Source organism: Amblyomma maculatum, chromosome 2, assembly GCF_055883805.1.
Source record: "Amblyomma maculatum isolate TAMU_Amacu chromosome 2, ASM5588380v1, whole genome shotgun sequence".
Taxonomy (NCBI): domain Eukaryota; kingdom Metazoa; phylum Arthropoda; class Arachnida; order Ixodida; family Ixodidae; genus Amblyomma; species Amblyomma maculatum.
In genome coordinates, this window is record NC_139345.1 from 193,904,947 (window position 1) to 193,917,429 (window position 12,483).

At 44.7% G+C, this 12,483-nt stretch overlaps 1 pseudogene; it reads left to right on the forward strand.

Moving 5' to 3' along the window:
• LOC146200808 (uncharacterized) overlaps positions 1-7,842 on the forward strand; it is a 29,298-nt pseudogene extending 21,456 nt beyond the window's left edge.
• The last annotated feature ends 4,641 nt before the right edge of the window (positions 7,843-12,483 follow it).

A 12,483-nucleotide genomic window follows, 5' to 3' on the forward strand; every position in this document is an offset into this window, starting at 1 on the left:
TTCATCGTTTCGGCCACTCAAATTGCGTTAAACTAGTCTTTTAAACTTAATCCCTCCCATCCCACGTTAAAGTGGGCTATGTGAGACATCCAGTTCGGATGTATGTTCCAAGGCCTGTTCAGTGCCACAAATGCAACAAGATCGGACATGTGAGTGCCGCATGTCGAAACGAGGTATCCTGCCGTCGATGCGGCGGTGCACACCTCATGGCACATGCCAGACGCAGACTGTCAAGTGTGCGTACTGCTCGGGTGCCCATAAAGCGACGGCCAAGAACTGTCCTAAAATTCGGAACGAACGACGTATACTAAACAAGATAGTGCGAGACAATTCGACTCACCAAGAAGCGGCTGCGTCTATTCGTCGTCGCAAGCACCATTCCCGACGCCGACACAAGGAATCGGAAGGCAAGCCTAGCCTGGATAAGACAACTTTACAGTTAACGTCAGCTCAGGTGCCACAACAGACTGAGCCTAATCCCGTTAAGAATACTCTAGTTGTAATGTCACAGGCAATATCACAGGCCAAGGATCAGACAGAAGCTGTTGTATTACCTGCCGCCTTTGATGCTGAGTGGCCTGCTCTACCATCAAAGGCCATCGCCAGGCCTCATCCCAGTTTGGTTGCCACACGTGCTGAAAATTCCGACAACCCCGGCAGCCAACAGGTCAAAGAAATGCTGAAACAGCTTGTTCGTTCAATGCGGGTGCTGCTCTCTAGCATCAACATGCAAACAACAAGGTTTTCTGTTCAGTTTCTGGACGCATTTGAGCCGCTCTTGGCGGCATTGCAATAATTCACAATGGCGCAACAAACTAAAGCCACCTCTGTGACGATGCACTTGTGCCGCAGTGTAGTGATGCAATGGAATGCCCGAGGCCTGCGTGGTCGGCTGAGTGACTTCAGACAGCGGATAAAGAAGTACCGCTTTCCTGTGATAGTGATCTGTGAGCCGAACATGCGGGCTACTTGCGCCTTTTTGGATATGTTCTGCTATGGTCTCGAGAAGCAGAGGAAACAAGCAAAGTGCTTGTGTGTTTACGCCAAGACATTGCGCACGTCCACCATGCTCTACAGCCCCACAACACGAATCACTACATTTGTTTGACATAAGCCATGAAAGGACGAGTATGTTCTGTAATTGCCGCTTATATTCCACCGAGGGATGGCTTGGACAAGTCATATCTATTTTCAACAATCCAGTGTTGTGCAGCTCCTCATATTATTGGGGGCTTTAATGCTCACCACCCTCAGTGGGGTAGCGCGATAATGAGAAATCGAGGAAGAGACCTGGCAGACTTTATGCATACGCAAGATCTCGTCAATATAAACGACGGCTCACCGACGTTTCTAGGCGGAACAACCTACAGCAGCTGCATGGATGTGGCGTTTGTTTCTAGAAGCCTCCATCCCTCTGTTTCTTGGTGTAGTGATGTGGAAACACATGGGAGTGATCACATACAAACGTACGTATGCATCAAGTGGTTTGCACCTGTCACTTGGCCTCGTGTGCAATACGCCATTAGGGCATCGGTGGAGACTTCCAGCATGGACCTCCAGTCACCATCTCAAATCAGTTCAGTTCAGTCGTGTCCGACTCTTCGTGACCCTATGGACCATGTCACGCCACGCTTTCCGGTCTCTCACTATCTTCCCAACATCACATAACTTCATCTGCAGTGCCTCGAGGATGCCATCTAACCATCGCGTTCGCTGCCTACCCCTTCTCCGACGACCCTCAACCTTTCCCAACATCAAATCTTTCTCCAGCGACTCCTCTCTTCTCATCAGATGACCAAAGTAGCTGAGATTTAACTTTAGAATTTGACCCTCCAATGAACAGTCAGTGTCTATGGTCGACAATATCGACTGATTTGATCTTCTGGCAGTCAAAGGAACTCTCAAGTCTTGGCCAGCGCCACAATTCAAACGCGTCAATTCTTCGGTGGTCAGCCTTTTTCACAGTCCAACTCTCGCAACCGACATAACAACTGGAAAGACAATAGCACGAGTGATACGGATCTTGGTTGGCAGACTAATGTCTCTGCTCTTTACTAGGCGGTCAAGGCTAACCATTGCTCCCTTTCCCAGAAGCAGGCGTCTCCTAATTTCATGGCTGCAGTCTCCTTCCGAGGTAATCTTGGAGCCCAAGAAGAGAAAATCTGTCACAGCTTCCACCTCTTGTCCATTGATGCTCCAGGACTTGATAGTTCAAGACGCTATGATCTTTGTCTTTTTAATGTTCAGTTTAAGCCCAAACTTCTCACTCTCTTCGTCTACGCGCATCAGAAGTCTCTTGAGTTCCACTTCACTTTCTGCCATTAAAGTGGTATCATCCGCATATCTAAGGTTGTTGATACGTTTTCCAGCAATCTTCACTCCAGCTGAAGACTCGTCTAGACCGGCCTTCCTCATGATGACTCTGCATATAGGTTAAATAGGCAAGGCGACAGTATGCAGCCTTGCCTCACTCCTTTCTCAATCGGAAACCACCATCTCAAATAGAGGGCCTCATTACTTCCTCTCTCAGTGAGAAAACTCGCTCTGTTTGTGTGCCGGCGTCAGTGTCCAGCATCGACGTGCAATTCGAGCGGCTTCGCGCGATCTGTCGGCGGGCTGAAAGGAAGTACAGAAGAACGAAATCTGCGCAAGATTTCGCACTTCCTCGCCGAGCTAAACGAAAGGTTTTGCGCCATCTGGAGAGGTTAGGACAACAACGTTGGAGGCAGTTCTGCTCACAACTAGATCTCCGTAAACCCCTTTCGCGTATCTGGCATGTTGCGAGAAGCTTGCGCACACCTCCGCAAGAAAGGCACCCTTTTCGTGCCATCCCTAGTGAAAAATCCCATATCGCAACAAACGGGTTTGAACCGGTCCTGTATTATCCCGTATAAATTTCATACCGATGTGACCAGTTCTGTATGAAGTTTAAACAGGTTTATATCGGACAGGTTATGTCCGGTATGAATCTCAATGCGGACGGTCTAGTCCGGTATAGATTTAATACAGGGCAGACCATTTCCAGTATGCATCTTATACATGACATCCCAATCCGGTATGGATATGAAACAGGGCGGACCAGTATGTATTGAGCTCATATACAGGACAGGTCATGTCCGGTTTAACAGGAACGGGACAAACCCGATATGAATGAAACTGATACGGGACAGCGTATTTCCGCTTCTCAGCACAATTCGGGCGGATCGTGAAGCTCAACCAGGATGACCACGTCGGAACATGCCTTCGCGCTAAATAAGCATGAAACCATACATATTACACGTTACAACTTTTCTGTATATGGGGAGTACGCGCTGTTTCGCAAATACCTAGAAGATATTAAGCTGTGAATGTGTGCGCTAGCAAGTACATACACGCATCGCGTTTTGCATTTGCGTGTGCAACCGTCGCTGCAGCTTGTACGATCTTGCAGTGCATCGTCATATCTGCGACTGAAGATCTGCCAACTTCAACGCAAAAGTGCAAGCAAGAACGTAGCGTTTCGTTAGCGAGGATAAAATACGCTCGAGAATAAATGAAACACATCGCTGACCATCGACATATGCACAGGTCAGCCGGACATCGGGAATCGCTTCCTCGAGTGTTTACGTATGCAAAACACTTGGTCGGAAGTAAATTCATTGATGTCGCTGCTCCGCTGGCAGCAGGTGAAGCTAAAACAAGCAGTATTACAAGTGTTGGTGCACCGCATATATCTATATGTAGCAAAAATTGCATGCGTTCGAAAACAATGACAAAACACATCAGCACTATAAATTGTGACATTCTGAGGTTTGTCTGCAAGAAAACAATACATTGCAAAGATGCGGGACACGGATAATCATTCGTGATAGCCAGGAAAAAGATTCAGCGTGTTTAAAGGGCGATCGTTCAATTACGACCACAAATTCTACACTCAACAAAAATACACAAACTACGAAAGAGCAATGTCGGCTACATAAGCAGAAATACAACCACTGCCACTGTATCTTGCCGTGGTGTAGTGGTTAAAGTGCGTGCTTGCTGGCTGAAAAAACCGAAGTTGGAATCCCATTTAACTATTTTTTCTATTTTCTTTTTCTTTTTTTCGTTTTCAAATGTAGTGGTGTTATTTTATAGCTCTGCATGCTTTTTCTAGCCTGGCGTCAAGTTTTGTTTCTGAAACAAGGGCCACGGAGCATACAGCAATTTCCGGTTTCATTTCGGTTCAGCCTGTATTAATTAACCAGAAACCGGACGAACGCGTCATTTCTGGAACTGATACCGGGCAGAGTATTCCGCTTTTGAACAGAAGCCGGGCCGATCGACGTAGCTCAACCAGAATGATCATGCCGGACACGCCAGCGCACTAAATAAGCATGATACCAAACATATTATACAACTATTCTCTATATAAAGAGCACACTTCGTTTCCCAAATACCTCGAAAATACGAAGCCGTCGAAGTGTGCGCTAGCAAGCATATACGCGCGTCGCGTCGCTTTTGCGCGTACAACAGTCGCTGCAGCTCCTACGATCTTGCGGTGCTTCTTCATATCTGCAACTGAAGATCTGCCGCCTTCAACGCGAAAGTGGAAGCACGAATCTATCGTTTCGCTAGCGATGACAAAAAACTGTTCTAGAAAAAATAAACATCGCTGACCATCGAAAGATGCGCATATAGCCGCACACAAGGCGACGCGTTCTCGAATGTTTACATATTGAAACCGCTCAGTCGGAAGTGTATTCATTGACATCGATGCTCCGCAGGTAGCACGTGAAGCTAAAACGGCCAGTATTACAAGTATTAGTGCACCGGATGTCTCTGTATGTAGGAAAACTTACAAGCGTTCGTAGACGATGAAAAACACATCAGCACTAGTAAATTATGATGAGGCTGCCTTCAATAAAGCGACGCATTATAAAGATACGGCACATTTGTGAACCCTCGTGATAGCCTGGAAAAATATTCGGCGTGTTTAAAAGGTGATCGGTGAATTACGGCCACAAATTCTACAGCCAAAAAAAATATACGAAGTATGAAAGAGCAAACGTAGCTACATATATTGAATAATAACCACTGTAACCATAAGCCGCCGTAGAGTAGTGGTTCGGCTCGTCCTTTCCTTTCTTTCTGTACAAAAAGGAGGGCTTGGTCTGGCGCATTTTTTTTTGCGACACGTTGTCTCGTCTTTCATGTACCTTCGTGCCCAAAATGATGTCTTCCTCAGAACAGTAATCCAAGTTCGGCTTGGTCGACTCCTTCCTAATTTTCTTGTGAGTTCGTGTCTCAATGTAGGTGGTACAGTAAGAGGGTACTTGCAAGAAGTGGTGCTCGCGTACAGATTGCTGCATGTGCGCTTTTCCATGGAGTATTTGTGCAATGTTAAGCGGAAAAAATTGTATGCGGACCTAGTGGACACAATGCTTCCTGTACCGATATACCGTTTGTCGCACTGTCCAGGCCCAGGAGATGATATACTTAAGAGAGTTAGAAGATGCCAATATCACCACCAGTCAAATCATTTTTCTTTAAACTCCACACTAGCACATTATCAGTCAAAACATGGATGCGCGCTAAAGGCCTGTTCGTTCCTTGGTCAACAAACTCTTTCTTGTGTAACAGACCAGAGACGATAGAACACGTGTTTTTGGACTGTTGGGATGCCATTTTTTTCTGGGATGTGCTTCAGAGAACTTTAAAAAAAGAGCTACCTCTAGATGCATATGGCATACGATTTTTACCTTTTCCTAATACAGAGGAGTTTCCCTTTGATACAATAATGTTCCTGGGCCTCCACAGCTTGTGGAAAACCAGAATGCAGTTTAACAATGCAGATATACAAGTCAATCCTGTACGAGAACATTTCATACACAGTGTTGTGCGATTCAGGGAAGTGCATATGACACTCTTCGAGCAGCCACAATGGATTCATGTGCTTGACAGTTTGGTAAAACTGAAAAAGTTTTAACCCGCCATGTCACGCGAAAGTGTGCTAGCACGTTTTATTGTTCATCGTATTGTTTTGAGTGTCCAAGTCGGTTTCAATGTCCAAGTGGTTAAGGTGCCCGTCTGAAGACCATGAGGACCGAGGTTCGATTCCACACTTGGTAGTAGAACTTATTTATTTTAATTTTATTTATTATTTTAAATGTAGTCGTGTTATTTTATATTGTTGCATGCTTTTTCCACCCTGGCGACGCGTTTCTTTCCGGAAACGAGGGCCATCAACCATACAGGCCATTCCGATATCATAGCTTCACCCGAATACATTCCGGACTTTCCAGCGCAGTACAGGAATTTCCTGAAGTAGCCTACAATCCTGTATCCCATATCCTGTACTGTAAACCTGTATACGATTTCCTGTACGAATTGTATACAGAATTTTTCAGTAGGGCTGGGCCTCTATTACCGCCGCAATGAAGTTGACGTAGCTGAAGATTTTTGTAAAATGGTTGTGTGCACAAACCAGACACAGTTATCAATTTCAGAGGTTTATGCGCCATCTTCGCCGAATGATCAATACGATGTGCCCTTTACAATAGCTGAATTAGATGCAGCTCTTGATTCTTGCCGGCATTCATCTGCACACGATCCTGACGGGACTACTTATTACTCGGAACTCGGCGGCACCACACGGCGCACCATGCCTGACTTCGCGTTTTGCATCGTACGGGTGTTCCTGTGGCTGCAGGGACGCGCTGACGGCCGTTCCTTGGCACCGACCGACTACGCATCTCATTCATGAGCAGTGGCTTCAACAACTATCTGTCTACAGGATCATGTCTCAAATGCTGAGGCACCTACATCCTCACAGAAAGCTCTGCCGCACGTGGATTCCGGCGCTGATCTGATCAGGCTTGATTCCGCGTTCTGCGCACGACCCAGAAGAATCACGTCATCAGAAGGGCTTAAAAGAGCGGAGCGCTGGAGCGCGACCTTCAGTGGACTCGGCGGCACCGCACGGCGCACGATGCCTGACTTCGTGTTTTGCATCGTACAGGTTGGTGACAATCTTGTACTAGTTCTCTTAGAAGTAACTGTGTTGCCTTACTGGTGCTGCCAAGTCCACGCTGCTTGCTCCAGTGTTGTGTTGACGCATCTCGCGTTGTTTTCGTGTTGCTAAAAGTCAGTGGTGACGTCGAAGAGAATCCAGGGCCTGATGAAGGTAAACTGGATATGATTTTAAACACTGTCACTGAAATTAGGTCTAAACAGGACCAATTACAAGTAGGTTTACAGAGTGTTCAAGCAAGGCTCACGGAAATAGAGACAAACAGTTCTTCACTCCAGCTCTGTAGTGAAAAGGTTACAAAATGCGAGGAAGTAATTGACACTATGGCTACGGAAATTAGTCGCCTGAGTAGTAAAATAGAAGACTTGTAAAACCAAAGTCGTCGAAACAATCAAATCATATACGGCCTTAGTGAGGGTGAGAACGAAACTACGGCGGTATTAGAAAAACGGGTGCGGTATGACATTTTTAAGGATATTCTTAAAGTGGAAGTAAAATCTATTGAAAGGACACACCGGATCGGCAAGAAACGTACTACACGCGAACGTCCAGTAATTCTTCGTTTCTTCGATTTTTCTGAAAAAATGTCTGTTCTTCGAAACTGTTTCAAGTTGAAAGGAAAAAACGTATCCATCTCTGAAGACTTCTCACCTGCAATACGGGCAACGTGCCGGAAAGTATGGCAATCGTGTCAAGAAAATCGTGACAGGGGCGAGAAAGCGTCGGTAATATTTGATAAACTGAAGGTAGGCAACGATCTTTACGCATGGGACAGCATTGAAAGCAGGAGGATACCTGTCAAACGCGAAACATGTGAGGCTGAAGACGAAGACTTTCATTCTACATCGTAACAGACTACTTCAGTTCCGCTGTCTTCAATATGTTTCAATGCCAGGAGCATTGTCAATAAATCCACAGCATTGGCAGTAATTGTATTGACGTATAGCCCTGATATAATTGTGATTACTGAAACCTGGTTACATTCTGAAATACATGATTCGGAACTGCTCCCAAACTCGTATTCTCTCATTCGATTTGACCGTGATAGTAGGGGAGGGGGCGTTGCTATTGCTATTAAGGAAGGCTTACAATTTAAAAAAGATCAGGGAATTTCCAATCATGAGAGCGTATGGTGCAGTATCGATGTTAACGGAACGTAAGTGCTATTGGGCGGCATATACCGACGGCCGAACGCGTCAGTCGACTATCTCGCTGAGCTCCACGATTTTATGTGCCGTAAAGTTAAGGAACGTTCTAAGCTTATCTTAGTTGGTGATTTCAACCTAGCCGGGATTGACTGGGCAAGTCTAACAATAGGTAGAAACGAGCGCAGTAGTTGTGAAATGCTTTTGAATCTTATGTTTAGTTTTTCCTTGGCCCAACTTGTTAAGGAACCAACGCGTATACAAGGGCAAGCTAGCTCCATTCTCGACCTTGCTCTCGTTTCCAAAACACTTAGCCCCAATATCAGTATCGAGAATGGCATCTCGGATCATAAAATGGTACTACTCACTTTTGATAACTTAAGCTCCAGCCCAGACCAAAGCTCCCGTGTATCCCGCAGATCTGTTAAAGACTATCACAATGCTTATGATGTCAGCATTATAGATTACATTGAAGCAATGCTAGACGGTATCTTGCACCCGAAATCTGAAAACGTGAATGACTTATGGTTGCAGCTAAAACTAATAGTGGCACATTGTGAATAAAAATTGATCCCAACTATAAGAAAGTGAGTAAATAGAAAGACACATTGGATTACACGCAGCATTATTCACCTCAAAAGAAAGATTCAAAGAATGCGTAAAAAGAAAACCAATTTGGCTATTTTAAGTGAGCTTTCTCAAACGCTTAGAGCTGAAATTTCTACGGCAAGGAACAACTTTTTCACAAATACGTTGACCAATTTTATAACACATGAGCCAAAAAAGTTGTGGCATTACATGGCAAAGCCGGGAGGATCAATCGATCAAATGGAAATAGACGGAGCTGTTACATACGACGCATACAGTATCGCAAACGCCTTTATTCGATATTTGCAGTCTGTGTTCACTCGTGCCCCTGCCCAAGAATTTAGTCAAGCGGAATACCAATCGAGTATGCCTGACATTGTTGTAACGGAATGTGGCATTCTTAATTTGTTGTTACAGCTTGACGAAAAGAAATTGCCTGGGCCCGACAGCTTACCTAACGCTTTTCTAAAATGATATGCGCAACAACTGTCTCCGCTCCTTCACAAAATCTTCTCCTTATCTATAGAAACAGCATCTGTACCCATCGACTGGCTTTGCGCAAAGGTGGTCCCGATTTTCAAAAAAAACTGGAAACAGACTTTGCGTAAACGTATACAGACCCATATCACTCACTAGCTGTTGCTGCAAATTATTGGAGCATGTAGTTAACAAAGCACTCATTACCTACCTGGAAAAAAACTAACTTCTATATGCAAACCAGCACGGTTTCAGGAAGGGTTTATCAACCGTTACTCAACTACTTTAGATTACACACGACTCTGCGGCTGCCATTAACTCTGGTCTGCAGGTAGATTCAGTGTTTATTGATTTTGCAAAGACGTTTGACTCTGTTCCACATTGTAAGTTAATTTAGAAGCTCAGTCTATTTGGTATTAATTCAAAAATAATTTCGTGGATTGTCACTTACCTCTCAGGCCGTTCGCAATATGTCGAAATAAAAAATGCTAAATCACACACATTGGATGTTTGTTCAGGCGTTCCCCTGGGATCCGTATTAGGGCCTACACTTTTTCTTATCTACATCAATAACATTTTCTCCTGTGTAACTCAGAATGTTGTATTAAGGCTGTTTGCAGATGACTGCGTTGTATATATTACTCTTCGTTCCCAAGATGACCAAAATCATCAAAATTTAACACTGAATAACATTGCCTCTTGGTGTGACACATGGGGCATGAGAATAAATGTCAGCAAAACATCATCTGTTACAATAACAAGGAAGAAGACTCCCATTTACTTCACTTATCTGTTATCAGGATCTGCTGTGACACGTAGTAAAGAAGTTAAGTACCTGGGAGTAACAATCACGGAAAAATTGAGTTGGGAATCTCATATCGATAACATATGCACAAAAGCATTTCGGCAACTTTGATTCATACGACTGAAATTATCAGCTGCACCCTCACATGTATAACTAAACGCACGACCCATTCTTGAGTACAGTGCAATAATTTGGAACCCTCATCAATCTTATCTGAAAAAAAAACTGAAAAGAATTCGAAACCTAGCACTCCGGTTTATATATAACCGTTACTCACGTTACGAAAGTGTGACACTTCTGCGTGAAAGCGCGGGCATTTCGACGTTGGAATGCTGGAGACAGACTGCGTGCATGAAATTTCTTTTCCTTCTATATAACAATTGCATCAACATAAATAAAGATTTGTACCTAAAGCCGCCCTTATCATCGCTCTAAAAGAATTAACCATGACATGTCTATAAGACCGTTTTCTGCTGAATGTGACTTGTTCAAATTCTAATTTTTCCCCCCTTCCATAGAAATATGGAACAACCTGCCCCACCAGTTTATGAATAATGTGTCGCTTGATGCTTTTTCTGCCAGCGTTGAATCTTTTTTTTTTTTCAAGAAATGTCATTGTCATAGAGCTGTTGTTTCACTGCCCTCTTTATTGTGCACGAGTCTTAACGTAGCTTTTAAATATCCGCAACCTTGATGTGTTATTCACGGTGTACTCTGTATGCTTTCCCTGCTGCCTTGGAACACTATGCCTGCTGTTTATGCTTTTTTTTCCACTCCTGTCAGAGCCTTAGAAAGGCTCACAGTATTGTAAAATAAATAAATAAATAAAATAAATAAACCCTATCAAACCTTTTGGAAGAGCTGCATTATTGAATTACTTCAATAATATATGGGCTTCTAGTACTGTTCCTAAACACTGGAAGATTAGCCGCCTGGTTGCTCTTTTGAAGCCTGAAAAGCCCTCTCTCGAACTTACCTCATACCGGCCAGTTGCCCTAGCAAGCTGTGTTGGAAAAGTTATGGAGCAAATGGTGCTGGCAAGACTTGAGTGGTTTCTAGAGAGTAATGATCTTTATCCGAATATGATGACTGGATTTCGCCGGGGACGCTCTTCCATTGACAGCGTCATCGACCTTGTGGCGACCGTAGAACACGAAAAGCGTCACCGTCGACTAGTAGCTACTGTCTTTTTAGATATAAAGGGAGCTTACGACAACGTCCTCCATGATGCCATTCTTAATGGACTTGACAATGTGGGAGTTGGTGGCCGGCTGTACTTGTGGATTGTGAGCTATTCCAATGGCCGCTCTGTTTACATGACTACGCCTGAAGGAGATACTACCCGCCTTCAGGTTAGTCGTGTAGTTCCACAGGGAGGAGTCCTCAGCCCAACTTTATTTAACATTGTGCTAATTGGCATGGTGAGTGAACTGCCAACTAACATCCACATAAGTGCATATGCTGACGACATCTGCATCTGGGCCTCTGGTTCGACGCGCCCACAACTACGTGCGAGATTGCAACGAGCTGTGTCATCGAAATTGATGTACATACGGCGTCAAGGTTTATTTTTAGCGGCTGAAAAGTGTGCAGTGATCGCATTTACGGGAAAATGTGTCAGCCGCTACCCGATTACTCTTCATGGAGTCGCAATACCATACGTCTCCAGGCACAGATTCTAGGGAGTAATTATTGACCACCGATTATCTTGGTCAAAACATATTACTATGGTGAAGAAAAAGGTAATTTTTGCCATGTACTTCGTTTCATAGCTGGCATCAAATAGGGTCTAAGTGAGCGCTCCTTAATACGACTTTACGAGACTCTGTTTGTTGGCTACATCCGGTACAGTCTTCCAGTACTCTCTAGTATAAGCATTTCCTGCTTGCGGACTTTAGACAGCGTGCAAGCGCAGGCACTGAAAATATGCCTTGGGCTACACGCCCAGATGCACCTCTAAAAAAGGCACAATTGAAGAGGCACATGCTCGCCCAATATCCATATACTTGTCGCACGAACCACTTCGTGAAAATTCCGAGCACTTACAAGACACCGTTTTCACCCACTCAGCAAGATTGTGAATGAGCGGCTGGACTGCAGTTTTACAAGTGCACTCCGCTGCCATCAGTCGCAAGTACCGCCAGGATATGCCCTCCCATATCGTCCCGCCCAACTACCATGGACGATGGATGATAAATCTGTGGTGCACCTTCGTGTTCCCGGAATACTAAAGAAATCAATGGTGCCAATTAGTGAACTCAAACAACTCACTCTGGCGCACATCTGTCAGAATATCCTAATTATATTCACGTATACACCGATGGACCTGTGTCAGCACGGACATCCGCTGCAGCTGTGGTCATCAGTCAGTCAGTTCAGTCGTTCAGTCGTGTCCGACTCTTCGTGACCCTGTAGACCATGTCACGCCATGCATTGTGACTGGCCATAGGGCTTTCTTGGCACGAAATACTGGAGTA